The 21,329-nt window shown below is 46.1% G+C and overlaps 1 protein-coding gene and 1 long non-coding RNA gene across 2 annotated transcripts in view; one reads left to right on the top strand and one right to left on the bottom strand.

The window, feature by feature from the left end:
* LOC135385347 (hemicentin-2-like) overlaps positions 1-21,329 on the top strand; it is a 527,311-nt gene that overhangs the window by 201,252 nt on the left and 304,730 nt on the right. The gene's annotated exons all lie outside the window — the stretch shown is intronic.
* The window catches only part of LOC135385349 (uncharacterized), a 279,985-nt gene continuing 265,399 nt past the window's right edge, over positions 6,744-21,329 (bottom strand). Inside the window, exon 5 of the long non-coding RNA XR_010420389.1 lies at positions 6,744-6,819. This is a non-coding gene — a long non-coding RNA (uncharacterized LOC135385349). The remainder of the gene's footprint in view (positions 6,820-21,329) is intronic.

The following is a 21,329-nucleotide window of genomic DNA, read 5'->3' as shown; positions in this document are numbered from 1 at the left end:
ACTGTTGAGATCGCATTGTGATTGCAATGCGTTGTATTCTATATAAAGAGCGGTCTCAATAACGCCTCCTTGTACCCACTGTACGCAACTGGTTGTTTTCCCTGGGAACTAAAACAGCCAGCACTTCCACTACGACCAATGACGGCGAGTTTGCTGTGCAGATATCGGTACCTAACCCACGTCAATGCAAAGTAGCAGGCCTGCTGAGCATGGCCAACCTCATGCTACTCCATTACGGACAAAACATGATGTTGACTGCTGTATCGTTACGGCTGACTGACGCGCTACGGCTTATTTGCCTGTACAATCATACCTTGTAAATAGGTTTCCGCGTTTTCGGGAGTTATTCCTGGGAAGGTTCGGCGGGTGTCTTTCGGCATTTATATGTTTTGACACATTCGGATACTTTCGGCATTTTAATACGTGCCGCAAACACATGCCGAAAATTCCCGTTATTTCTGAGTATTTTTGGCACTGTATAAATTTGTTATGGAAATAAAATGTGCTCGACTCTAATAATTGGCATCTATAATGACTCAGGAGGGCAGCTTAGTAGGAGGACATTGAGAACGTAGAGAATTTCGTTTCGTTTGTTGTCCTTTCTCTGACTCGACAGAGGTTTCCACGTGTACTTGAAGCCCCTAGAACCAGGAATAAAAGTGTTACAAGGGAAGGTCTTCCCCTGAAGTAAAGGCTAGCGGCTCCGCAGCGCGGTATTCCCCTCATTCCACCTGGAAACGAGATGAAGGAAAAACGAAAACGTGATGCCCCAGACGGGGGGGGGGGGGGGGGGGGGGAATGCAATCGGGCACCGGCATTTTCGGCATGTAGCACCATATGCAAGAGTGTAATTCGGAGTTCTTCGGAATGGCCGAATTTCCAATAAAATATTCGGTTCATAGTTAAATAGTGCATTAAAAGTATTTAGAGTGATCTGTCACACGCATATAGCTTGTTGTGCTGGGTTTATGAGCAACAAACTGTTAGACTACGCGACCAACATAAACTGGCGGCTGTCTCGCGGCCCCTTTAACTTCCAGCACACTCCATTTCTAATTTGCTATCCGGTCGGTTTCAACATATTATGGGAGGACGATATGATCGACCGTCGTGGCCCCACAACGACATGAATGCGTGGCTCGTTTTCATTTATCTCCATCGCAGCTTTAAGCCACGGAGACGTGGTCATTACTGCTCTGCTCCGGGCTCCTTTCGTTCTAACCGTCAACTGAGTTACCCACCATCAGAGTCACTAAGGGCAGTGACTATAGGTGCCATATGGACAGCTCATTCCTTGGTATGAAGCCAGGGATGCGGGTACCCTGCGAAACTCAAGACACCGAAAAGGAGTTAAGCTTTAGTTGAACAAGGAGGTGCTCCATATGGTCATGCCTGGAAGTCTTCGTATTGTGTTTTGCCTTGGAAGCAGGGGCCAAAACACTATGAATTATTGATATCCGCTTGTGGACTTGAAGTCACTGGCGCACATAGAGCCCTTGATGGGCTGAGCCCCCGCATTCGGCACTCGGCAGTTTCAAGAGGACGCTGTCCGACTGAACGACCATCTCCGGTCTATCGACCCGTCGATGGATTTCGTTGCCACACACCACTGCTCGCGTCAAGAAACGTCCATTCTACACCGACTACGCCTTAATGCCGCCAGGACACCTCTACTCCTCTGTAAAATGGGTCTTCTCCAGTCGCCCAAATGCCCCACTTGCGCTGTTGTAGCTGATGTGCCACACCTTCTTCTCGACTGTCACAGATTCGACACCCCTCGAGCCACGTTGAGACGACGCCTACTCGAGCTGCGGTGCACGGACTTTTCTCTGGCCACTCTGCTCGGCCCAGTACGAGATCACACACAGCGGTCTGTGACCAAAGCAGTTCTGACTTTCCTGAGAGATTCAGGTCTGATGAACAGCCTGTGAACTCAGTCGTGAAATCTCATTCTTCTTCTGTGATTCATCTCATCATTCCTTCACCGTTTGTTAGTCATCTTTTTTTTTGTCATCTTTGTCATTAATCTACCTCATCCTTCTTTGATCATCTGTTAGTTTTTTCATTATTTCCAAATTCTTTTTCTTTATTTCTTATTTCTTAATTTTCTTCCTTTAATTCTTTCTTAATTTGCTTCCTTTAATTCTTTCTTATTCCTTCCTATTTCTTTCTTTCTTTAATTCTTATCTTTTCCTTTTATTTATTTATTATTATTTCTTATTTCTGGAATAGCAAGCCGACGTCCCGTTTGGCTGACCTTTCCCAGTTTTTTTTTCCTTTTCCTTTTCGTCTAATAAATATATCCCCCCCCGCATTCTTCTTCTTCATTCATTCCTTTTTATGCAGTCATACTCATCTTCTTTTTCCATTTCACTTTCATGCTGCGAAATCTATGAAGAATGTTCTGCTATCGATGTACTGTGCTCTCCTCAATATATCCACACCTTGCTCGGCGCCGACTGCGAAAATTAGTGAGAATGAAATGAAAATGAAAAGTACAGGAGTGGAAATAAATCAACAAGAGCCTATAGTTGCATATCAAAATCGAAACAGGGATCGAAATCGAGCTTAGCAATGTTAGCTATCTATTACGTAAGTTGTCTCACTCGTTTCGTAATATTACGTAATAAAGCGCATGAACGTGCAGAACACAGTAGAATAAAACACTACCCACAAAAAACGCATAATCCTAAATAAATATCAAGCCCTTAATTACGAAATCTGTTCACAGTAATACTGAACCTAACGAAAGGGAAAGTCGGGTAGGCCGCCCCACTAAACAAAGGAAACCGGGGAAGAGCAAAAAGAACGGGGAAAGGGGGGCGGGTGCCCAATACCTACACACGCGTCGATGCAGAATACGAAAGGCTTCGTGCGATTCGACGCAGAGCGGAAAGGAGATTCCGACGATCCGGAAACCCAGACGACTATCGGGAATCATGCCGGCTACAGCGTATAATACGGCGTCACCTACAAAGATTATCTCGGCAACAGTGGCGGTCTTTCTGTTCCACACTTTCGCCATTCACACCCATGACGCGTGTATGGCAGGTAGTCCGGTCGCTTGGGGCAGCAAACTCGCAATCTTACCGTTTCCGGGCTCTGGCTATTCATCACGATACTGATGAGAGGTCTACCGCAAATGAATTTTGCAAACTGTTTACTAGGCCATCTTTATCATCCACGACAACTGCATATCATGTATCAGTGGGAAATGCCAAACGGAGTACTGTGCTGACCGATAACGCGCGATGTGCGGCCTTGGATGCTGATTTCAGCCTAGCAGAACTTGACGCCGCTTCAAGTTCAAGAAGATGTAAATCGTCGCCAGGTCCCGACGGCGTTACCTACAAGCATATAGGTAGCCTACACATCAACGCTCAGAAGACTTTATTATGTCTAATCAATAAGAGCTGGAATGAGGGCAAACTTCCTGCGATATGGAAAATATCCAGAGTAGTGCCCTTGCTCAAACCGGGGAAATCTCCCAGGGATATGGCATCCTTCAGGCCAATTAGCTTGTCGAGCTGCGTGTGTAAGGTAATGGAAAAGATGGTGCTAAGTCGAGTGGAATGGGTCATCGAGACACAAAAGCTGCTTCCAGAATGCATGTCTGGCTTCCGAAAGGGCAGGTGCACTATGGACAGCGTACTAGACCTGGTGACCTTCGTAGAACATGAACGCGCGCAAGGTCGCACGACAGCGGCGGCATTTTTAGACATCAAAAGGGCGTACGACACGGTCAGTTACAGCCACGTCCTATATGATCTGTATAGCCTAGGAATACAAGGTCGGTCTCTACGGTGGATCGCAGACTACCTTGCAGGAAGGTCAGTGTATGTGCAAACCGAAGACGGGAATGGTGACAGTCATGGCCTATCAAGCGGGGTGCCACAGGGCGGCGTGTTGAGTCCCCTGCTGTTCAACGTGGTCATGGCGAACCTACCGCAACGGTTGCCGAAGAACGTGCACATTAGTATGTACGCCGACGACATCTCTATATGGTGCTCTGGTGTGCAGATGCCCGCATTGCGGCAGCGTCTTCAAAATGCCTTAGATTGTACGGTCTCCTTCTTAACGGAGAGGGGCATGGACATATCAGTCGAGAAAACTGTATTTCTTCCATTCAGTCGAAAGAAAATGAAGACTTTTCAATTGAACCTTGACGACCAGCCAGTAAGGAGGGTGTCTCATCACCGGTTTTTGGGAGTAATAATCGACTCGCAGCTCTCGTGGGCTGCGCACATTAAACACCTCAGGGAAAGAACTGACGCACGCATCAACATCCTACGGCGCATCAGCGGCTCCCGCTGGGGAATGTCGTAGACAGCAGTAGACACTGGCCACGACATACTGCTTCAGTGGATTCCTGGACATGTTGGCATACGCGGTAATGAAGCTGCAGATGAGATGGCGGACATAGCGCACCTATCGTCAACGGAACACACGGTGATATATTCCACGTCAGATGTGAAGCACATGTTAAAATTGCTGACAGAAGACATTTGCAGAAGGCAATGGTTACAAGTCGACAGGCGGTCATCCTTGCTTCATCAGATTGACCCGGATCTGAAATTCCGTGTTCCGTCCAGCATACCGCGACCTATACAAACACTCTTGCATCGGTTTCGCCTTAACGTTCCGTACGGTCAACAGTTTCTCCATAAAGTCGGCAGGGCTAGTTCAGCAAACTGTCCAGTGTGTGCATCTGTGGAAAACACGGAACACATCGTTATGCACTGCACAAGATATGCATCCCAAAGGGCTACATTGAAGTTTGCTCTAGACCGCTTGGACAATAGAACCTTCGATATAGTCAAGGTGCTGGGTGTATGGGAACCCGGGAAGAGAGATGCGGCATTGTCAGCGCTTGTCAAATTCATAGTGAGCAGTGAGATGGAATCTGTATTTTAGGACCGCATGGCTAGGCATGTGTCGTCGAGTTCCCCGTTGCAGTTTTGTTTCTTGCACTTCAGCTCACTTGTAGGGGATGTAGCTACGCATATGCACGTACAGTTCGGTGATTGGGAGGGGTGATGTATTTCTATTTTTAGCTTTTCACCTTTTCTTTTCTTTCTCCTTTTCTTTCTCATTGTGGGAGTAGCAGAATTCGTCAGTGACGAATTCAATATCTTCCGGGTTTTTTTCTATAATCAAACTCAAACTCTCAAACTCAACGGGGAAAGGAAGTAGCGACTGCATGGCAGGGTAAGCCACAGTTCAACCGACTCCGTGAATATTGTGTTCCTTTTGTATGGTTTTCGTACTGTTTGTTCTCTAACGGCAAAAACAACAAGCATTGTTTACCGATATCGCTCTCTACGTATCTCCGTAATATATAACATGGTAAGCCTATATAGTTTATCGCACAACAAGGCCCCCAGTAGCTGCTCCATGAAAAATTCGCATTACCAAAGAATGGAATCGTCGGCTTCAACACGTCAAACTTGCGTAATGGCTTGAAGAAAGCCCTGTAAGTCTCGAACGTGCATATTTCATAATGGGAAGAAGTACAGGTCATAGGTGTAGAGAACTACAGGAATATAATTTATTCATCGTTTTCTTTTCGCAGTTTGTATAAAGGCATTACTGCGAGGACGGTGCATGCACGTCTAAACTGTGCATATCAGTCTCTTTCTTCTTTTTGCCCTGTGTACCTTCTTCATGCTATGGAGCCGTCGGAGTAACTGCAACACTAACAGAGACATTTATGCCTGCAGGTTAAGCGTTGTTTTAAAGTACGGATTGTTTGGTTGACGTCCAAACCCGAGTGAAAAGTGTTAACACAAACTAATTGCCTCGTAGATTCGATGGGTCGTTTACGTCGCCGGTTACTTGAAGAAACATTTTTTTTAAGTACAACAATACCTTTTGTTTAAGGATAATTTATTCAACGCGTGAAAAGTAAGTGAAACTACCTAACTAGTGTAATGCTTTTCACCTAGCAGTCAGGGTGCTGTATAGTCAGCTCACTCATTCATATTCCTTGTAAGAAATATCAACCGCCAAAAGACAGACAGAAAGAAAGGAAGCACTTTGCAGCGATGAACATACCGTACCCTTAACTTCCACTGCACAGACAGGATGGCACGTATTGCGTCGAAGCGGAGTGCAAGGGTAGTACTCCTTCTGTAGCTCTCAGTCCGCTTTAGCCGAAATGCGGAAACCCTACTACAGAGGTGGGCCATTCCAGCCGAAACCAGCCAGAACTGTAGCTCGACCCCCTTAGATTTCGGTGAAAAAGGAATAAAATCCCGTGCATTCCCTAGTGTGTGTGTATGCAGATATAAACTTTTTTCCTCAATATTTTTTCTTCCTTTTTTTTGGATTGGGGGCGCCTCGAACTTGGCACAAACATGAGAAAGTGTTGTCCGTTCCGCGCATCCTTGTGACACATGCAGACCGCATTTCTGCGCTTTCTTTTTCTGTTGTTAGAGGGTAAGGGTCCATCTAGCTTCCCCAAGAGGCAAGAGCATAGTGAACGAGAACAAATCCGGTGACGTCGTAAGAGCTCAAGAACGGAGCGTGTTTTGGGCCAAGTTTACAATAAATTTTTGGCAAGTTAGCATTGGCTCAGGATCCCGGGAATATCTGTGCTCATAAACTACTGCATGAAGATTCGCTTCACGTGAAAATATGAAGCTGATCTATATTCATTGTTTAACTAAGCTACCGAGAGTATCGACCATTCGTAAAAAATGACACTTTTCAGATAGTATTTTCACATGCCTGAGGTCGTCTAGGAAGCTGAAGAAGTCGTGCCATTTGTAGAACAGGTCCTCTCCTACAGCATATTGAAAATCTACAGGTGTTATTTTCCTGAAACGAGAGAAAAAAATATTTTTTTCGTCACTATACTCCGCTGCTGGTCATTCGTTAGTTGAGGTCTTCTAGGAAGTAAAAAGTGTAACTAAAACTCGCTATTAGGGAGTTTGAGGAAACCACGAGCACCCTTCGATTCCAACTCCGTATCGCTATCAGTCAATCAGCTATTGCTACGCTGATAGCCGGCTGGCTGATACCGTTACGGAAAAGGAATCTGAGGGCGCACACGGCTCCCTAAAGCTCCCTAATAGCGAGTTTTAGTTACATCAGAAAGTGTTCACGATAACAGTTCCGAAAACACGATAAGCCAATCACCCTCTTTCCTTGGAGCGTGTGACATCTCATGGCATAGCTGGGATTAATAACTTCCTTTATCGTATCAATTCCTCGAATGTACTAAAACTCCCTAACATGCGCCATAACGACAACGATTTTTTTTTTTTTTTGCTGTTTATATACAGTTTCAAAGGGGAACATAATGAAACGCACATAATAGAAAGAACGTAGATCTGTGAGGTACGGATAGACTCTCCGTGTTTTTTTTTTTTGTTGTTACTTTTTCTAATTGCAGGTGACTAAGTAATATACAAAATAAAATGTATCAACGAAACGATCAGACAGCGTCTCTTATAATGACAACTGGTGGCTTTACGTTGCGAGACAAAGTATGATCATGAGCGATGCCACAGTGGTCGGTCGTAATTACACGCGTATAAGCCGCACCGCAGATAAGCCGCAGGACCTGTTTTTAGGAACGTTTTGAAAATTTTCGGGCAGATAAGCCGCACTCGTAGATCAGCCGCGGGCAATACGACGTGACTGACTTGTGCGACAAAGGAAACCAAAGAGAAGGCCATAAACCCTGATCCATACTCCGGGTTCGGCATGTGTACAACAAAGGATGTCAGTTCCAGTGTTCTACCAAGATCGGATTGTGCCATTGTTGTGTGTTCTTCATGGATAGACGGGTCAGTGGCCTTCCAGAAGACATGAATCACTCACTCATCAATTAGTTCAGTCTTGGTTCAGTGGAAAAATAAGGGTGTCCGGCAGTGATGGCCAGTAGTTAACTACATGTAGTTAAACTACCTGATTGTAGTTAAAAAGTAGTTACGAACTACTTGCAGAAATGTAGTGGCAACTACTAGTTAAACTACTATTTTGAGTAGTTAACTACAGTAGTTAGGTTACTGAAGGCGCCAACTACTTCCGATTTTGCCGCAAGCTTTACGGCAAGATTGTGCTTCCGACCTTTACCGTGAGCTACTTGTTTGGTGAGAACGGAGGTGCAGAGCAATTGTGTCGTGCATGTGTACTAAATCTTCACTTTTAATGCTTGTCTAGTGAAGCCTCATTTGCTGTGAAATAATTCTGCAACTTATTTCATCGCGTAGGCACAGAAAGAATCCCGCCGCAAGCTTTGTATTTAACGATTGTAGCAATGGCTTGAGCCGAAGTTTATTATTGCTTGTGATTCATATTTAGGTATCCAATAACACTACAAGGGATTAGTGTTGGTGGACAACGTTAAGTAGTTATAGATGTAGTTAACCTACACTGCAGTAGTTAAAAAAGTAGTTTTAACTACTCCCCTGAAAAGTAGTTGAACTACTAGTTAAACTACTCAATCACAAAGTAGTTAGTAGTTATAGTTAAACTACTGTAGAAGTAGTTAGTGGCCATCACTGGTGTCCGGCTTGGTTTGCGATTCGGTTACACACTCGGAATATAGAACACCTTTCAGTGATGTTGGCGGGCGACAGTCCACTCGCATTGTTATTCTCTGTGTGTGATAGTGGGTTCAGCTGCGGGCAATACAGAGCTTTACTTGATTTTATCGATGTACCATTCTGCTGGAGTGTACAAGTGCTCACTGGAAGGGCAAAACAGGCACAGCTATATCTCACGCGTCTCTAGGGCTTCAAAAAATGGTTTGTTATTCGCATGGTACTGCTGAAAAATAATACCTCATTACACACGTGCAAATTGTTGACTTCGCTGTGTAGTTTCTTATTTCGCTGAAAAACAGACACATTGACGTACAACGAAAACTATTCCTACAGGACCATTAAACCCGCGCAGTGAGTGTCCAGAGCAGACCATAAAACTTTAATGGCTATAGTTACGACACAAACTATCGTCGTTGAACTTGCAAAAAAGTGCATCTAACCTTCAGGCACCTCAAGGCATCGCCTCTCTACATCATACCGAAGAACCCTGCAGTATCAGCAACCAATTCCTCCAGAACGGCTGCCTGCGAAAATAAAACCGGAGTTATGCGAGTCTGGAACAAATATCGTACACTATGGCTGTCGGCCATGAAAATCGCTCAGCTCTTGAAAGTGTCGTATCAACGAGCTATTGAGTGCGAAGAGCATTCTTGCAGTTTGCGTGTTCCATGGAAGGCAATAGAGGTAACGTCGTTATTGGAAACTTTCGTGGTTCCGTTATGGCCGTAATAGCGGCGGTCTTGTTCGGAGCAAACAGCCGCAGCCTCGAAGGAGATCGTGTAGCTCGTGTCACATCGAATGCCAAGTTCCCTCTTTGTAATTCGCCGGCCGCTAAGTTGCTTCGACACGGTTGGGAAGAATGGGCGGCTCACATCAAAGCACACCTCGGTAACTCCTTCGCTTCTTTCTAATGGGCTGCGTGCTTGTGCGGTCGTCCCGGGCGAAGTTGTGCGCAAGCAAAACCCATATAATGGTGAACACTGCCGCGATTTGAAATTTTCGAACGGAGGAGAAGCCGATGAACGCAAGGTTGAAGCCATCCGGAAGCGTGACTATTACGGGTGGTGCAGGTGCGGGTTGCACGGTTTAGTCGTGTTAATGTGCATCGGGTGCGCATTAAGGATGGGTAGCTCCTTTTATTGCCGCCTAATAGAGAAACAGAACCGAGGAACTCGTGGTTGATGCAGGGTTCGTGTTCTGGCCGCACCACTTTACTTTTCTGCGACATGGAAGTCTGTCAGTTTATATTCGTTGACGGAGTTCTGAAATTCCCCTCCGTCAATTTTTCGCGCGCTGGCTGCGGCGTGTTATTCAAAAAATAATGTGACCCCTTGCGAAGCAACAACGAGCGCAGCTCACCTGCAACGCGCATTGAGCTATCTGGAAACCCTCCCCTCCTTCAAGTATTGTGTAAGGAAAATCAGTTCCTTTAGAACAGCGGATCATGTGACCCGTGACGTAGCGCGACGAGGTCGAAGCGCCGTAGCACTCGGACGAATTTTCGGCGTCCAATGAGAGCTTACGTTCAGGGTTGCTGGATTTGGCTACTTTGCACCAAATTGGCTGTTTTCTGAGTGTCGTGGCGCCGAAAAATGGGCAGAGGCCACTTGGCTGTTTTCTGGCTACTTTTGTGGATACTTCTTCACGCTGCATTTGAGAGTTCTGTGAACCTAATTTGGGGGAAGTTTTCATCGTGCACCGCATTATGCAGAATCATGTACAGTGCGTTCATTCCTGTTTCCCTTGGTAATCGGCCTTCTCTCAGTCGGTACGATGTCCTTCGGTCTGTTTTGTTTGTGTGCTAGGATTTGAAGACTCGTTAAAATTCTTTATTCCATATACTTAATATGGTATGTGCACACCACTGGCTACATTGAAGGGAAATTGGCTACTTTTTGCAAATTTCACGTGGCGCGTCGGCTATTTTTCAGGATTTTGGCTTGGCAACCCTGCTTACGGGTGTTCCCCAGCCAGGCTTGACGCCGCCGAGGTCTGCTGACGTCACGCGAGGGGACTGGACCGATGGCTGCTGTCTCCGGGCGTTTTGCCGTAGAATTTACATCTTTCCGATATGACTGGCGCTAGCGAAATTTCACGTAATGTTTTGGCATTACGGTTCAGTGTATGAATAAATTATATTAATTTTGAAAAAGTTAACTGAGAACTGCAGTCTTAACATTAATTTAGTTAAATAACTATGTGCTAATCGTTGAAGTAAAATAATAGTGCTTGATGAATAAAACAGGATTTCGGTGTATGTTACACATGGTAGTCGGATAGCTTCGGTGCAAATTTATATTGATTCTGTTCAGAACATATTTAATAAACATTCCGATACACCAAAGCACATCGTTCACGTTTGCTACATCACAATACAATACGAGAAGCACTAATACTATTCTACGGTCTGACGGGCGACAGCCGGAGCATACGGACGTATGTGGACATACGTGAACAGTCAATCTCAACGGTCCAGGCCTGAGCTGACAAGGAAATTGCGCGTTTTGAAAACAAGGATAGGAAAGAGAAACTAAGGGCAACAACAAATGGTGTACAACATTTTCGTGCATCGTACGCTATCGCATTTGCGTACGTAAGGGATAGCGTTGGTGGTTCTGCGCAGGCGCAAAACATGGAGAGCTTCGCGCATTGCGCCGAACTACTATACGCTACCCCTTACGTACGCGTAGGCGATAGTGTACGTACGAACCGAAAACAAAGCATCTCTAATCATCAAAAGCTTCCAGAATTGACGTGACGTTGAGCTACAGCCTTGTCAGCTAGCTCCAGCATTGCTGGGGAGTAGCGTAGCCGGGACTGGCATGTGGTCTGGTACGCGTCTTCTCCGTAAATTAATTTTACGGATACGAACAAAAGTTCGACGTCATTCGCACTATAGAAAACGAAACACGGCTGGGCCTTCGCCACAATCTTCCAGATGCCTAATGATGGGGTCCAAAATGTAAAACCGCACTCCCCTCAGAGTGGCAAGTCCTGTTCATGGTGGTTCGCTTCGATGGACGAAGTTTAAAACTCGTGGTTAACTCGACGGCGCTTCGTCCTTATCAAGTAAACATTCCGATATCATGGAATCAGATTACATGAATGCGAGAGACGCGCATCGGATTCAATTACCGCGCTGTCCTCTCGCATCGCATCTCCTCGCTCCGATCGTCTCGTGGAGATTTGTTGGTATGGCCTAGTGCAAGCATTCGCGGCGATAAATGGACACGATGCGTTTCTGTCGCGTTCAGGTACACGACGCTATAGAGAGTTTGAACCTAAGCCCCGAAATCATCCACGATGTTTGTTGCAATATCGATTCGCATTGATCTGGCATGCAAACAGCGTTAAGCGCGTGCATCTATCATTCGCTTCTTTCTCGTGCTACGGCTAATTAGCTGAATCCTGCTAATGAACGGAGTTTTGGGGCGCAAGGACGAGGCGTTTATGCACGCCCGAAAAAGAACGCGCGAGACGGGCTCACATATGAGGGCAATTTGCAGAACAGAGGAAGGAAATGATTCTCCGTTATTAAGTGTCCCGCTGTTGTATTCATAATTCATTAAACGTGTAACGAGTCTCACGACGCAATGATTGCAGAGTCCACGTCGCCCTTTCGTAGTTCATAAACTGAGGCGTTGAGGCATAAACCGTCGGTGTGAACTTGAGATGTTCGTGGTCAGAAGGCGCAGGAAAAAGAGAAGATAATGTACATACACACCAATGCTCACGTGCATTTTTCCAAGATTGATCAATCAGTCAATCACTCAGACAATAAAAGAACCCGGATAGCAACCGGGGTTAGAAGGTACCAAGTTACCTCCATAGAAAAAAAAATGTATATACACAAAAAGATCAGCAGTGTGTCAGAAAAGAAATACGAGCGTAGCTCATCAAAGGAAATCCGTCGTTCATTACATACAGTAGTCGCTCTGCACCGTTCATGCAGTTCATGTCCGCACACGTCACCAGAGCATAAGTGGCGACACCAACGCCTGAGAAAGGGATCCTCCTGTTAAGGCGTACTCCGATTACGTCAGCCGCCATTAGTCCCAACAATGCATAGAACGGTGCGCGAATAAGGCAGAATCTTTGTTTCCGGTGATAATATTTAGACTCAAATTTCGTGATAGGTATATGATCATATCGGTGATGGTTATATTGTGCGCGAAGTCACTTCATTACTCTAAAAAAAAAAACGAAAAAAACACCGCTCTCCGAAAGTCTCCTTAAAGAGAGACTCCGGGATAATCCGGAACTATTATAATGGCTGTGTAAATAAGTTCGATACATTCTTCCGAAATGAGGAATACAGTTGGTCTGGCAATCGGGAACTCGTTAGTTGCCAAAAGAGCTGGGAAGCTCAAAACGAAACCGAAACTTCTGAAGGTTCCCTCTCCTACCTCCTGTACCATGCCTGACGTCACCGGTAGTCTCGTGTGGGTCACCGGCTGTTTTACGTGCGCGCGCTTTGTAAACGTCTTCGTGTCGCGTGAATGACCAGTAGTAGCCAGTGGTAGCAGCAAAACCTACAGAAAGCCGTACGCGAGGAATACCGCTGAGGTGAAGCACAGTGTTGCTGGACTGCTTTTCCATGTAGGAGCGCCTAATCACTCCAAGGAAAATCTTCATTTTTCTAATTATCTGGGCCACTTTGGGATGTGAAATTGTATTCACTGAAATATCATACGGTACGGATCGATGTCACACTGTTACCTCAACACGTTTTTGGTGCTTCGTTGTCCTTCTAAATTTCAAATAATCACAACGTATCTCGTTCATACATTTGTGTTCTTTTTGAGTTTGACGAAAAACTCTACTCTAAAACTGTACGTTCGCCACAGACGTATCTCGAAGTGTTAGGGGTCGCTTTAAATATTTATGTAAATGATCTATAAGCACCTTGTACGGAAAGTATTTATCCGTAATTGCAAAATCAATTCCTTTTGTGGTTGTGGCCTGGAATGTCGTGGATATGAGAAGAAAAATACGGCCCTTTTTGACCTCTACGCATGTATTCTCTACAAAAGTTTAATGCAGGTATTAATAAATATGTATCTAACATCGCGGAGTTTGGTATCTCACAAATGCCTAGAAAACATATTGAATCATTTCAATGTAGTTAAATTGCACGTGAGCAATCGAATTCTTTATGCAAGGCTATGTAGCCTCGCTGTCGCACCAACAGGGATTGGACTGACACATAAGCTCCGCCGAGCACGTATCACAATTCATAATTCATTACTACGGGAAGGAAGAGCGTTCATTAATGCATTTAGTCATTCTGCGTGCAAATACTCCGCGTGTGCCCGTGTCAGTTATCCGTACAGAAAGCCCTGCTGAACTTCCTGGAGGCAGTAGACCCTCACGGTCGGTTGTAGTGCAGGGAACTGTGGAACCAGACGTGGTGTGCCTTCCCCCTTCCCCCTTTTATCCCTTCCCCGAACAACGTGCCGCCAATCTAGGCAGGCAGACTGCTCGAATCCCCACGTCACCCCTTCCCCCGTGTCAGTTGGAACTATTTATCGGCTTTTGAGGAAGGAAAAAAAAAACGGCACATCCACCGCAAGGTTAGCTGTTAACACAGGTAACGATGACGATATTGTAACTTAGATGACAGACATCTGAAATCCCTCGTTGTTACAAATCCATCTGACGTCTTTTTTCTTGTTTTTCTTTTTTGACATCATTGGACTTCCACCCTTATTGTGTAGTGGTTCATTATTTCATTCCCCACATCACCACCAGCATTGGGGTAGCGTGTCGCCCCTGGCGATTACACTTCCCGTTCATCATCTCAAAATAAAGTTGTTTATTGTTGCCCTCTTTGTGCGCACTTTAGGCGTGACAGCAATGCAGTGTTAATGTGAAGAAATGACAAGTAAGCACCCATTATTAATGGCTAATAAGAAAGAAGAAAACAATAGTAGAGCGGAAAACAGAACAATGAAGTAGATTGCCTGTTACATTTGATATTCTAGGCACTCGCTATGTTCACTATTTGAAAGACGTATACAACCTTTAACAATACCATATTCGCTCCGAGATTGAACGGTGTCGGCGCGCTGCGGAGAAACGATGAACTACCGTAGCGTGGACGCGTCGTCTGCTTTTACACGTTTATTTCGCGTTCAGTGCAGTAGGTGGAGCACTGCGTAACCGAACAGTATCGTACCATCGCGGCACAAGTGATCTGCCGATGAATATACACAAGAATTACGGAGAAGAACCATCAACTCCGAACATCGTTCAGCGTGTTATACACGCTAGAAAGGTGACGGTGTCGTCGTCTATATGTCGTATCGTCTATACGTCGATCTCACAGCAAATAGCCATGTCTCTTCCACATTAACGTACAGCAGTCGTCGTACCTTCTCTCGGTAACGGAGCAAACCCCTTCTGCTCCTATAGCTGTGGAGGTGGACCGTCCCCATTTCTTTTCTTTTCTCCGTCATCATCACTATCATCATCATCTGCACGCTTTGATCACTACAGAGTTTATTCTTCCTCCTCTTTGTTTTTCTATCTTCGTCTGCTGATAACAATATTTCATTAACATAATTATCTAATTACTCAAGCTACTGACCAAATTACACTTTGCGTTTCACTAACACCATAACAACGTAAATGTTCTACGTGCAAACTATCGTTACAAGTATGTACAAACTGCTAAATATACGCACAATCTATACCGTTCGTATATGGGGGCACACATGTCAGGCAAAACTAGGTTCCTCAGCGCAACGTGTCCATACTTCACGCTTATGTTCCGATTAGACCACTGACGCAGGAATTCCTGTTCACCTAGCGAAACGAGACGGTGCTCGTCAGCTTGGTCTGAAGCAACGGGGTCTCCTTGAAATACCTTAGCCTCTCTTCTTCTCCAGCTCGCTCTCTGTTGCGATCCCATTACCCGTCGGATGGCTTAAATCCGAGTAGATACACGTCAGTTGAAAGAAACACTAGAATGTACGCAAGAAAAACATTAGTGTCGCACTGAAGCCTAACCACACAAAAAGACCCGTTGCCTTTTGAATTCGCCGCCCGTTCGCGCAGATCAAATTTGTCCGCTGCAGCAGAAAGTCACGACAACATCGATACGCCTGGGACCGAAAAAGCCGCTATCACTTCTCCGGTGCGCGGGATAAATAGTATTTTTCTGTTTACTCGGAAGTGTTTAGTTTCCGCTGATGCTTTTATACAGCATTGTGCGTCCTCTTTGTTTCTTTGTGCGTTTAGTAGCGCAAGCGAACGTTTTCAATCTGGCCTTTGTGCGCGCTTGCGTTTCATCTCTTGCTAGATTGATTTCAGTGCAGACGAGCCAATATCGGAAACGTAATTCCACTCGCATTTCTCTATGAGGACGAATCATGGACGAGTGGGTTTTGCTTTCACCTTCTTTTGTTGTCGTGTTTGATCATGCTCTGTGGTGACGCAGCCGAACTAATTTCGGCCTGTGCCGGTGTATACTGCGTCCCTGTGCACATCCCCGCTAGACAAAGGAACGCAACAATATTCCCCGATGATCATTCGCTTCGCTTATGCGAACCGACGTGATTTCTTTTATGGGTGCTTCGGTTCGTTTGTCTTTTCAAACAGAGGCAGTCGCTTCAGTCCCGAAACAACCCGTCAACAATGGGTCTTTCTGCTCGAGAGCCCTGTTTCATCATCAGCTATTTCACCTGATATATTTTTCGCGGTCTGGTTTTTGGTTGTTTGTAGGTTGTTTGGGAGGAGACAAGTTCAATTTCTCCCTGGTTTTCTTTTAAATAATCAATCAATCGCGGTCTGGTTTTGTGAAGAAAAAAAAAAGGAAAGAAAAAACGAAACTCAAGAGAGACTGGCGTTCTGCATTGTCCCACTGAGTATATGTGACATCCAATAGAAGTATATCTTATGGGATGCATTCGTCCAGTCGTCATTGAGAGCTGCAGGAATAGGCATCGAAGTGTTCAAGAGATACGACATGGTAACCGGAACGTGCAGGCTGATGATTGATTGATTGATTATTTAAAAGAAAACCAGGGAGCTGAATTTTCTTTCGAAAGGTGGAGTACCTAGATGTGCAAGCTTTGGGTCAGCGACTCTCGACAAGAGTTCCACCTATAGAGTCACTAAACCAGGGCCGATACACTTATTGTACGTAGGCAACTTAATTGTTCGCTTCACCACCCGGGCGAAATTGGGTCATTCGCCAACACTTGCTTGATGCATTTGCTTGGTATAATCATAATTTTATTTCCTTATTTATTCATTTATTTTACGCTTACAGCTGGAAGTACTGGCACAGGCCAGGACATTAAAGTGCCGCATATTATGCCTCTAGGAAGTTTTCTTTTCAAAATGGAGCTAGATGCTTCGCTTTGATCGGATGCATGGCACGAAATTCTATTGGAGCCTAGGCCCTGATGGGAGTCAGGGCGTTGGGATTGTGCTGATGAAACCGAAGAGGGGCGTCGTCTGTCGCTGCTCTCGCGATTCTCAGGGGAGGGTGATCTGGGTAGACATCGCTGAGGTGGATCGTGTGCTGTGTGTCTACGTCCCTAACAAAGGACGGGATCGGCGAGATTTTTTTGTTAATTTAGGCATTGTGGGAGCATCGCGGTTGATCCTGCGCGGGGACTTCAACTGCACGATTGAAGCGGACGTCAATATCTCCGGAAGACGTGTGCGGTGGAGAGCTGGTAGAAAACCGTTAACGGAGCTTGTAGACGGCATAGACCTCGTGCATGTTTCGCCGCTTGTTTGGCCGCATCCCGGAATGGCGGGGCGCACGTGGAAGGGACGTGGGTAGTCGAATCGCACTGATCGCTTTTACGTGTCGTGCAACTTGGCTACCTACCGCATTGAGATGGAAGTTCACCACACAGCATTTAGTGATCATGCAATGCTTCTCTTGAATTTGCCAGAGGACGCTTCTAGGAAGCGAGGAGTTGAATGCTGGCGACTCAACCAGACCTTGTTGCAGTGCGAGTTTGTGAGGGCACAGATTGAACAGGCTATGTACCCTTAAAAAGCGATTAAAACCGAGCTGTTTGGTCGCACATTTTAAAAGCGATAAAAACCCCCGGTGCAGAGGACACAAAAGGACGAGACGAATATGAAGAGCACTGAGCACTCTCGGTGCTCTTCGTATCCGTCTCGTCGTTTTGTGTCCCCTGCACCAGGGTTTTTATTGCTTTTAACATGTATACCCTTACCTGCGCGAGGAACTTACACCGGAGTTAAGCGACGCCCTCAAGGACTCAGGGCTCTGTGAAGAACACGGTATGGGAAGCTGGAAAGGAAGAAGCCAGAAGGGGTCGTAGGCAGCTCGTCGCCGTGAGTGATGCAATAGTCATCCCAGAGCCGTATATTAAAAGGGAGTCTGGCCATTGGGAGGAGTCACAAAAAGAGGCTCGACCTGTCAATCACAGTTTCACTCCTCTGATTGGTTTGCTTTTTACCGAGGGGGTCGCCATGACACCATACTGCCACCCAAAATGGCGACCAAAACAAACACAGTGAAGCGGGGATTCCGTGACAAAAAATTTTCACAGACTAACCTGATTTTACGCTGCAAATGTACATCTTAATATAAGTTTCTCGGAAATCAGTTTGAACTTATGCTCGTCCATCGATATCTAAATGAAAATAATACGTTTTTGTCGCCGCTGTTAGGCCTAGTGAACACGGCGATCACAACGAAATCATAACAAAAACGGCTCTGTGCTGTACAATCTTATATTTAATTGCTGGATTGCATGGATATAAACATTCTAGCCTCTTATATTCCAACTATTCATGTAGATTTGTTTAAAAATCATACCGACAACAGAATGTGTCGCAGCCGGTTGTTCTGCCGGCCGTGGTACAATGACGGAAGCAGACGACAATTCCCGACGTGCCTTACGCTCTCTAGGTGGCGCTCCTCAAATTTGCACCAACAATCCACTACTTTTGCAGATTGCGAGAGGTATCCATTTCAATCCCATCCAATCCACTTGCCACCCAAAATGGCGCTGCCCATGTTGGATAGGGGGGCAAATAGTGAGGATAGCTTGATTGATAGCGCCCCATATTTCAAGACTTCATTGGTCAGAAAGCTGAAAAAGTGGGTGGAGCTTCAGGTATAGGCATGACCCATTAATGGCCAGACTCCCTTTTAATATACGGCTCTGAGTCATCCTCTACAAGCCTGGCTCAAGCGGACCAGGGGTTGAAGAAGCAGTTTCTCGCCTCAAAAGAGGATACCGGGAGCTCATACGTCGCCAATGGGACATGGCAAAGGCGGGAAAAGTGGTTCAGGAACGGAGGAATAATACGTGACATCTAGACATCTCTTCGCAAGCGATTAGGGACGACATCCACTTCAATGACAGAGATTGAGTCAAATGGAGTCCTTCAGGCAAGCCAGGAAGACGTGATACGGACTTGCAGGCAATATTACGCAGAGCTATTTGCAGAGAAGCCGTCCAGCGGTTTGGGGGCTGATAACGTCTGCGCAGAGAGAAAAACATTTTGTTACGGGTGGTCCCAACTCGGAGGAGAAAGTGCAGGATGCATTAAAACACGCACCTAAACACAAAACTCGAGGCCCAGATGTCCTCCCCGCCGAATTCTATTCCAAACTCGGGATTGGTCACAGTTCAAACAGAAGGCCACGCACCTGCAGGAACTGAAGAAGTGCCTTGGTCACCTCACTATTCTGTGGTTTGCTGTTTTGAGTGGTTTTAGGCAGGAAACTCACAAAGTTTCTGAACGTATGTCTTCAAACAAGAAGACTTCCCATGTTCATGAAAAGTGAGGTGATCACACTGTTGTGCAAAAATCCGACAAACAGAAGGAGACTGGAGGCATGGAGACCTATCAGTCTGCTAAACAGCGATTACAAGGCATTGGCGAAATGCCGGGCATTGCGGCTCACGCAAGCTCTCTCAGACATCTTGGGTCCGAACCAAGCGTGCTGCGTCGAAGGCAGAGCACCTCAGCTCGAGGAACTCACTCCACGATCTTATTGACTGGCTCAGAAACCGTGACTTGACTGGCGCTATCCTGTCCCTAGGCCAGAGGTAGGCGTTTGATAAAATAAGTCGCTAGTACACATTCAGCGTACTCTGGAGCGCTACCATTCCCGAAAAAATGGTAGGATACATAGATATATTACACAGTATACACCTCAGATCAGGTTCTCATGGGTTGCATGTCATTCCCTTTTCTCTTTTCCGTTTTTTTTATAATAAACATATACACTCCATTCCTCACGAAGCAAAGTGTGAGACAAGGACGTCCACTTTCGCCGGCACTGTAAGCTCTGGCAATTACGCCTCTTCTATACGACGCCTTCGCCACGAAGTTTACACGTCCCTCTGCCGGGGTATCAGCATACTGTACCTGTACTGGCCTTCGCAGGTGATGTCACCGTCGTCGTTCCAAGTGCAGGTTCCGTCATGAAAGCCATCGAAGTGGCTGAGGACTATTGCAGCAGTTGCGGTGGAATGCAGTGAGCTGAGCAAGTGCGCTGCCTTGGGGGTGAACGGGGACAATCCAACCTGTTCGAAAGCTAAATATGATAGGATTTCTCATCGAGTCAACCAGGATTCTCCAATAAATTTTTAACAGCACTACCGAAGGAGTTCAAAAGAGAATCCTGCTCTAGCGCCCCAGGCTCCGTTGTCTACAAGAGCAGCAATAGCGCGGGTTCTAGTATACTCCACTCTGTTCTACGCTGCGAGCGTCCGCCCTGTACCCGGGTGTGTTCAGGTGTCAGCGAACTCCGCGATTTTTCGTTTCTTGTGGGGCGTCGCAGTCGATCAACTTCCGCGTGCTGTTCTTCAGCTTTTCCGAGAACAAGGTGGATGGATCATCCCGACTCTATAGACAGAGTAAGTAGCGACCGCCTTCCGTGTCAAGTGGGCATATAAGGCAGTACGTAACGACAACTCTGTCACTTATGCTTTGGCCAGATTCTTCGCCGGAATCCAGCGATATGAACTGGGATTCCCACTTGACCACACTGTTCCAAGGTCCGCCGACCCTCTTCTTTTCTACCGCGACGCAGGAAGAGCAACCTTTAGTTTGAAGACCTGGTCACCACATGTATAAACGTGGCTGAACTTGGTGTCCGCGACATCGTGGATTTCCTCACCTAGAACATCCGTACTCTCTGCGGCACAACGACCTGTACCAGGTTGTCCCACAGTTGAAAAGAATCACAGCGCAGTACATGAAGCCCAGCCGAGTGTCCTTCATGTGGCGTCTTGCTCACGGCCTCATCCATCTGTGGACTAGCTCCTTCGTGCGCACTCCTCTTGCTCTCTAGTGTCCGATCTGCGGCGAGGACGAGACGTTAAGGCACGTTTTTTTTTTTTTCATTTTCTTTTTCCTTTCGAATATGCGTTTCTCGCGGCCTTTCTTAGGCGAGCCGCAGAGCTTTACGGGGTGCCTAGCATCCCTTACAGTGGTGTGTGGTTCCTTACCCCGGCACCCTCGGAGGGAACTTTTCCAGTCCGTCCTAGTGATGGCGGAAATAGCCTACCAAGTATAGAGGACAGGTGAAGTTAAAGACATCAGCGGAACTTTGCACTGTCTCCAGCAAACGCGAGCAGGGGTCAAGAGAAAGCTGTTCAGCCTTCTGCGTCAGAAGAACGTTTTAGCAGTGACGCCGTTCCATACATCATGGTGCCAGAAACTTGTGATTTTTTAATTTGAGAACGGGGACATTTACGTTGAATTTTAAGAGCGAGTAGGAGCTGAATTCGTTTTCTAACACGCAACCTTGGGATCAGTAGG

The sequence above is a fragment of the Ornithodoros turicata genome, chromosome 2 (assembly GCF_037126465.1).
Source record: "Ornithodoros turicata isolate Travis chromosome 2, ASM3712646v1, whole genome shotgun sequence".
Lineage (NCBI taxonomy): Eukaryota > Metazoa > Arthropoda > Arachnida > Ixodida > Argasidae > Ornithodoros > Ornithodoros turicata.
Note: the sequence above shows the minus strand (reverse complement) of the source record. Positions and strands in the feature narration are given on the sequence as shown.